The 8783-nt window shown below is 40.5% G+C and overlaps 1 protein-coding gene across 1 annotated transcript in view; it reads right to left on the reverse strand.

The window, feature by feature from the left end:
- The window catches only part of NDNF (neuron derived neurotrophic factor), a 28885-nt gene extending 20305 nt beyond the window's left edge, over positions 1–8580 (reverse strand). Inside the window, exon 1 of the mRNA XM_024212721.1 lies at positions 8127–8580. The gene's annotated coding sequence lies outside the window, so the exon portion shown is untranslated. The remainder of the gene's footprint in view (positions 1–8126) is intronic.
- Between the last annotated feature and the right edge of the window lie 203 nt (positions 8581–8783).

Consider the following 8783-nt stretch of genomic DNA (forward strand, 5'->3'; position numbering starts at 1 on the left):
AATAAGTTTACATGAAAGCACAATTTACTGCCCATTGAACATACGTGCTCTAATACAGGGAGTTATGAACTTTGAGAGTTTTCTATCGAAACAGCCCATTGTCCAATTTTTTTTGGACGTTATTGTCCTGTTTTGTTATTTTTGACTGAGAGTTTGAAAATGCTTCCTTTTCTTAAACTGATATGTTTCTTTTACAGAGTCTGCTCTCAGCCATTCCATCTTAAATATTCCATGTTTTCAAGGAATATGTGATATTTTGGATTAAAATGCCTGATTATTCCATATGTTACATTAAGTAAAAAAAAAAAAAAAAACTCACTGAAGTATAGTGCCAAATCCTGTTTGCTTTATTCATGCAAGGTGAAAAGGTTTTAACTATACTTATTTTTAATACGGTAATTTTTAAAAACTTAACAAATCCACCTTAACTTTAGTATAAATGTTTTAATTGACTGACATAAAATCTTTCTTATGAAATTAGAAATTCAATATCACATATGACTATACATTTTTTGTTCATTATTTGCCATTGGTGAAAAAGCAGATAGAGAGAGAGTTCTTCCCCAAATAAATACAAGTCACTGTTAGTCCTACAACTTATACTCATAGGCACAATTTCTACTCAGGAACATAATCCCATGAGAATTGAGGCTAGCTTTAGTAGCCAATCCCCCATTTCAAGAATAATTATTTTCTTTAACCCGATGTTTTGTTAGAGGAACAGAACTAGTGTAGAATAGGAACCTTTATGTCTGTTTCCTTTTATTTCCCTTTGCATCCTAACCCCAGCTGGCAGTTCTAAGATACTTGGCTTTCTTAAACAATCATCATCACCCCAGTTTGTAAACAGTTTATCCCCAGTATTTTGAAATCCAGAAACCTGATGCAAATTAAATTTAGAATGGCTGAATATAAACAAATTAGTAGTAAATATACTCTATCTAAACAAAAATGCAAAGTGCTCTCAACCTCACGCCATCATGGAAATTTTGGAAAACGAGGCAGACTATTTCATTCTTGTTGATCTGTGCAAAGAACCTGGGAATCTGTTACACCCCATTAGTAAGTGTGACTCATTTATCTATTAAAGTTTTTAGAAGAGGAAATACTTTCCCTAACACTGTTCTTTTGGCAGCAATGAGTTTAAAATGGAAGGAGATTAAAAGTATCGTACTTTGAGCCTAATAGAATTATAATATTCTTTAAAGTTATTTTTTGGAAAGAAGTAATAATATACTTAATTAAGAAGACAATGATTCATGGTAGAAGTGTCAGTTTCATTAGTGTGTCACATTGTAAGTGTCTGAGGGTCATACTTAGAAGGGCACTCATATCCGGGACCAGTGGTGAGGGGAATGAAGTGGAAGAAATAAATTATTGCCTTTTGTTTTTCAGATTTCCAGGTGTTGTGGGCTAGCACCACTGCTTCTGATCTCAGCCATAATGCAGACAAACATCTCCTCAATTACTGGATTCCATTATCCAAAAAACAGGGTGGTATAATTACCAGAACCTCAGTTATCACAATCTCATGTATCCTTCAACAGACTATTAATTACAATGAAAATTATCTCAATTATCTGAATTTATTCAATGTACCCATGAGATGCAGAAAATGAAAGTCATACTGGGTATCTGTTAAGTATACAGTAACATTTAGTGTTAGACAATTTGATGTTTTCAAGCTATTACATATTAACATAAATACATTTTTGTTTTATCGGAATACTTAATAGAAGTCCAGATTCTTAGCTAGTGTAAATTGGTATATATCTATTGACTAATAGAGCTATGCTGATTTATGTGCACTGAGTATCCATCCCATAAAACACTTCTGTTCTCTCTCAAAAAAGAAGTATTAGATTTCACACCTGTTTCCTTAAACATGCATTTTGAAACTCAGAAAGTTACTCTGAAAAAATATGTTGTCGTCCCTGGCAAGAACTTTGTGCTTTTGACATACCTCACACATGACCTGCATGCAAGAGTACAATCAAAGCCATCTATGTCACTCATATGAATTTCTTTTGGTTACGTTTCACTACAGTGTGCTAAAACATTGATTCTTCTACAGTCCAGTGGGTGAACTAACAAAGCTAAGGTTAAGTAATTAATCCTAAAATAACCAAATTATTTTTGAATTTACTCTTGTTCTTTACAGATTTCAGAGTAACTGCAGACCTCCTAGAGCTTCATTTATTTTCATCTTTTAAAATGTTCTTATTGAGTTTTGATTTCTCTAACTCATTCCCCAAATTAAGGGGCAAATACTTCCCCCTCATTCAAGTTTTCAAAAATAAAACATTCCTCAGCCTTCACAGTTCTTTATAACATCATTAGTTTATTTTAATGCTTGTCTCAGAAAGAAATTATCATTTATTTCACCTTGTAAAGCATCTGCATATAGAAGATATTTCTGTTTTGTAAGGGCTAAACATTGTTATCAGTGAGTTTGTTTCCAGTTATGAAGAAAAGTGCATTTGGGAAAATATAACATTTATAAACATTAAATACACAGGACTTGATTCTCTTCTAGCCTTACTTACATAGATGTAAAAATAAAGTAACTCTATGGACTTGAATGGAGTGACTCCTGATTTGCACTGATGTAAGAGAAAGGAGAATATTTTCTATTTTCATTTAAAATAAGGCACACTAAAAGATATTGAAATGTACAATTTAAAAGTACTTTGACCTTATCAGCTTCACCACGTTTGTAAGCATTACATCATATGTATAGTGCATGCATTATAATATATACCCCTTATTCCAGCTGCATATTACTTATTTGTAATTAAATAAAAACAATACATCTCAAGAGTATTCTTAGGCATTTCTGCTTTTTACAAGTATATTTGTTCATAAAATGCACACCCTCTATCCTTTATTTCAATCCCACTCTGCTCTGTCTCTTAATCAAGCAGTGAAAGCTAAAAACAACCCAAATACTTTCTTTTATTTTAAATATTAGTGTTTGAAAAGGCAGTCCAAAGAACCTACATACTGTTCCACATTAATTAAGTTTTCTATGTATTGAACAATGTTAAATGTGCTGTTTCCATTAGACAACCTACAATGGAGAAAAAGTGCCAAGTTAGCAAAAATGTGTAGAAACACTAAATCTGTACTGTATCCACTGGCATAAATTACAAAGTCTACCTCCTGAAAAGAAATTTGAAGAATGAGTGAAAAGATAAATACACACATAGCAAAACAAATGCAGATTCTGAAAAGTAAGATATTGAGGGAAGACTGACATTACCCCTTGAAAATAGCGATGTAATGGTTTTATGGCTTTTATTATTAATGTAAAGTTTAATGACTTCAAAATGAATGCAAAGTCAAACAAGGCTTGTTATTCCCCTAAAAATCTTTACTGTAACAGAAGCCAGTACCCAGATGTTCTGTGGTTAAATCTGTCGCTTCATTGCATAAAAGTACCACATACAGTGAAACACATTACTGGCTCTCCTTTATCCAAAGCTGGTCAGATTTTTGGATTGTTTTTCTAGCAATCTTTTAAACTGACATGAGAGGCATAAAAGGTGGTCTCTTACAGATCTGTATGATGCCATCTTGAAGTGTAACCACTTGCAGAAATGAACTGGCATTTCGTTTAGTAAACTGTTTTAAGGTCCTTAATTAATTAAACAAACAAAAAAGACTAAGGACATAGTGGGTGACAGATTGAGCTTAAACACACCACTCTGCCTTTACAATTTTGGAGCTTGAACCTAAAAGACTTTAGGCATCCTCTACTTCTACTGCCCTAAATAGGAGTTGCTACTCAGCACCTTGCAGGATTAGACCTTTTAGTAAATTAATACTCGGAGATCTGACTCGGTCTAATCCTGAACCTCCAATGGAGCTGATATGAGAATCAGAAGCATCTTGTAAAAGACTGGAAATAGGACAGATAGTCCCACAGTTTTATGCTGGGATCTTCAATTATCAGCCGAATATCAAATATTTGGTGGATAATGCATCTAAACTTAATTGGCGACATAGCACAGGCACTACATGATTTTAAACAGCTTGCTTGACTGTTTGCAACCTAAATGTTGTGCAAACCTAAATATTGTTCCATACTCAGATAATGTTTTCCAAAGCAGTCAGCCAAAACTAAATAGTCACACACGACTAACTATGGAACTCTTCCTGATATTGGTGAACAGCCCTACTAATTTCAGTGGAACTACTCGCATGAGTAACTGCTCCACAACATAGATGCTGTTCAACCCTGGACCGTGTAACTTTTCTGTTCTCCATTAAATTGTGCTTATTATCATTGTGCTAAGCTTCCAAAAGAAAGAAAGTTGGTTGCAGCATTGTGTAGCATGAGGTATATTTCCATGAAATGAAAAACATGTCATACACATGCTGTTGGCTCTGACATGTCACGTATGCCATGAAATGTCACTGCTAATTTGGTATAAGATTGATACAGTTTAGATAGCACGTAGCAGTCTATACACAGATGTGTGACATATCTTCACTTCATTTACATGCATATGACAAAGAGCTGAATTCCCCACCCTAAAATTAGAGAAACAATTTTTATTTTGCTGGGAGCTCTACCATTTAGTTCTCATCTTGGAAATATGACACTATGCCTAAAGATGACACTAAAAAAACCCCAACCAAACAACAACAACAAAACCCAACACATTTCTGACACATTTTAGAGTTTATTCAAGTTGAGACGTATTTGTCATCTTTTGACATATCAGAATGTAGGTCTAAGAAACGTTGTTACAGTTCCCCTTTAAATAGCATAAAACGTAGAAACAAGATTGTGCATATATTCTGTAGTGTCAAGTTCTGTTTAAGAACAAGGTCAAAACTATAGGAGAAAGAGGAGGCAACATCAGTCAAAAATCCCTCCACCCTCAAATATTAACAAATTCTTGACAATGTTCCAAATACATAAAAAGGGCTTTTTCAGTGGTACTGTGAGCTTGACCTCAGCAGATCTATTTCTGCAGGTACATATCTCCTGAGTAAATATGAGAAAGGTGTGGGGAGCACAAGTTTTTCCTGACAAGAATCAATTGAAACTTGCCATTCTTAAAACAGGTAAGACGCAGCAATTGAGAGTGGATAGAATAGGAGCATGGGGCTTAAAGTGGATCTGGAAATCTCTAATTCCACATGCTGATAGCATTCATCACCACAGATCTAAGTGCTATTTTATGCAAGGTAGACTATGACTAAATCAGCATTACCTGTCAGCGGCTGATATAATAGCTCAATATTAGCCTACTACTGGATATCTTGTATCTGATTCACTGTGACAGGACACCAGTGTTACCCAGATATAACTATTGATTTAAATTTCATCAGATTTAAAAATCAGCAGAATTACACTCGTGTAAAACTGGAGTAACCACTGCCTTACACGGGAGTTGGCATAGATCCCAGGATTGAGAACGGATTCTCCATTTGAGTCATAAAACCTTGTCTGATATCGACTGACAAACAAATCACTGTTAGGGCCCCTGTCTTCTTCTAGATTTTGTCTAGCACACTAATAGACATCAATAAAAAAAGCAATTATAATGATATAATTCTGTCAGTCTGGGGAAGAAGACACTCTTCCCCACTCTTTGGTTGGGGAAGAAGGCACTGAAAACTGCACCAGCAGGTTCCTGAAACCAATAATTAAAGAAACTACCTTATCCCTAGAGTGACCCACTGTGGCTATTTCTAATGCAGCATTCTGTCATTATGACACTGGCAAGGATATTACATTTATCCATAACAATAAGCGAACCAGCTTTTGGGGAAAGCACAATGCTTTACCACTTGAATGTTAAAAGGGTCCAGAACAAATAAACTTGTGGAACTGGCTTTTTTAGATTAGGGACACCCTTCAATTAAATATTTTTTAAAAGGGATAACAGCTGTATCTGCAAGTGATTAAAAGATACTATTTAGTCTTTGTCTCTGTTCTTTTGAAGTAAATGTGTAACCCAAACTACACATAATTTGTAGCAATTTCATCTTGCTACAGCCTTCTTTTTAAATTATAGTTACTAATTCAAATGGTGTGATTGCCTGAATTGCTTGCTTAGTTGATGTACCCGTTCACTCTATTTAAAAAAGTGCAGACAAAAATAAAAACAACATAGGCTGTTTGAAAACAATGTTTGTTTCTAGTGTGTTTGGTAAGGATTCATAGTTTAGAGTTGGCGGGGGCCGGGGGGTAAGGTGTCAGCAGCCAGCTTTCTTTCTCTTGAATAGAAGTGTTTCCCAGAAGGATTGAATATAACTTTATCTAAACCATCTCCTCTCATCCTTTCAAAATAAAAATGTATTGGAAGAATTTCAAAATAATCCCTAAAACACATTGACATTGAAAATGGGAATGTAAATAATGTAGTTGTCCCTTTTAGGGTTAAAATAAAAAGTAAAAAAAAAAGGAAGGAGAAAAATAAGGACATTTAGATCCCACTGAAAACCTTAGCCCAGCATTTCAAGTAATCACTCCAACTTCAGCGTTAAAATGCAGTTTGTCTGATCTTTATTCTGAGCAGCAAGCGATTAGCTGTGGGAAAGTGTCATACCCAGAGATCTTTTAGCACCGTTTGATCAGAGCTTGACAAAAGGGGGGGGGGGGCATAAAAGTACATTAAAAAGCATGACTTTCCCTGGCCTATATCCCTGCCTATTTCCTTCTCACCTTTCCATCCATCCTATTCTTCGGGATAATAATCATAATAAAAAAGGAAACCCCAGCAAATCCCCAACAACTGCTCCCGGTGGCGGGAGAGAAAGAGAATATAGGGAGCCAAAGTGTTTTTTCTCAAGTGAATGTATTGGGATGCGGCAGAGAAATGCAGGGAGAGACACTGGGAGTTTAGAGAAAGTAGAAAAAGACACAAAACAAGACCATCGAACGTCACAGAAAAGCGGAAATCTGATCAGAGCCGCATGCTCCTGGTGACTTTAGGAGGCAGCCTTCCACAACCGAAGCTGTGTGACCGCTTGGTCCACAACCCCACCTGAGGCCCCAGGGATTTGACCCTGCATAGGATGGGAAGAAAGAGAAGGGACAGGATGGGATTGGATCGAGGATTGTGAGAGGGGGGAATCCAATCCCGTGGGGGAGCGGATGGCATCCCGTTTAGACAAGTATCTGCAACTGGTATATAGAGGCCTCCAGTGGTTGAACTTGTGTTGATCCCTTTAGCTGAGCTGTCTGCATCTCATCACCCGTATCATCGCTCTCCCTTAGTAAGAAGTACCCATAAAACAACAGCACCTTACAAAGAGTTTCCAGCATGGCAGCTGGCACTCTGAATAGCTAAAGGGGGTTTAATTGTGGCTGGGCTAATTCTCACCCCTCCGCCCCTGCAGGGAAGAAGCCACGGCGGGTGAAGACACAAAATAGCAGACGCAGGATCAGGGCAGACAGACACGAGGTTTTGCTCATTAAAGGGGGCTTTGCTTCAATCTATTCATAGAGCAAACGTTTCCTGCCACTGGATCCCCGTGGGTTGGGTTGGTGTGTTATGTGAAGCGTCCCGCAGCTGGAAGAGAGAGGTGTGTGTGTGGGACACACACACACACACACACACACACACACACAAGGTTAACCAACCAGTCCCCATCCACCAACCTGCTTTCCAAAGCTCATTCCAAATCTGGAGTAAATCAGCACCGGTGCCTGATGAAGCGGGAACGTTCCTGGTACTCAATCGCCCCGTCTTCCTACCCCCCAATTCAGGTAATTCTCAGGCAACACAACTTTCGGGCCGCTGCTGCTCAGCCCCGGGATTCCCAGGAGTCAGGGGCCCCACTCCCCATTGCATTGCTGCCCAAGAGTTCATCCCACTCCCCAGAGTCCTTAGCCCTGCGCACAGACTGGGGGGCAGTGCTGGGAAGAGATGGGCGATTGCCTAAAACACATCGGACCTCTCCTAATGCTCCTGGCGCCCAATGCATGGTCCCCCTCTCTTCATAGCCCTGCGATGCATGACACCCGCTGCATGACTCCCCACCCCCCACATCCATGCGGGACCCTCCTCTCTAACGCCCCCGATGAGCCCCCTCTCCCCGGGTCTGGACTCAGCTCCCCCCGGGACACACACAAGAGGAACTCCACGTCCCTCCGCTTTGCTTACCTTTAAAAGTCTTGCTCCTCCCGGGGAGATGTGTTAAAGCCCCGGGCTCGCAGGTGCTGGTTACAGGACACGGGGAACGTCCCTCCTGCTTTCTGGCCTCCCTCCCCCCAAGCACAGCCAGGATCCCAGCCACAAGAGAAGGCGAGTCCCCGCTTTGCCTTTCAGCGACCCGGGAACAGGGAAGCTCAGCCCCCCGGAGAGAGCAGCGGGGCAGGCGGGCGGACAAAGTTTCCAGAAGTGCACGAGTGGCCCGGGCGGGACCGCACCAGACGGCGACAAGGTGTTTTCGGGTCTTTGCAACTCCTGGCGAGCCCCCGGCCGGAGCAGCATCAGCCGGAGGCGGAGAGGGGCAGCGCCGGCCGGCGGTGCGGGGCTGAGGATGCTGCGGCGCGGGCAGAGGGAGCGGAGGCTGGGCGAGCAGGGTCCTTCGGCCGCCGCCCGGCAGATGCTTTGGGCGTGGGGCTGCCACGCGAAGCGCTGGGTGACGCTCTCGGCGCTGCGCGGCGCCCCGGCTGCTGGGTGAGGAGCGTGTTCGCACCGAGTGTCACTGGTGCAGCGCAGAGCCGCTCCCCCAGCCAGCCCGCTCCCCTCCCTCCTCCCCTCGCTGCCACACACACAGCGCAGGGACACCGAGCTAGGCAAAGCCTATCACCGCCC

The sequence above is a fragment of the Terrapene carolina genome, unplaced genomic scaffold (genome assembly GCF_002925995.2).
Source record: "Terrapene carolina triunguis isolate 2854851 unplaced genomic scaffold, T_m_triunguis-2.0 Scaffold66, whole genome shotgun sequence".
NCBI classification, from domain to species: domain Eukaryota; kingdom Metazoa; phylum Chordata; order Testudines; family Emydidae; genus Terrapene; species Terrapene triunguis.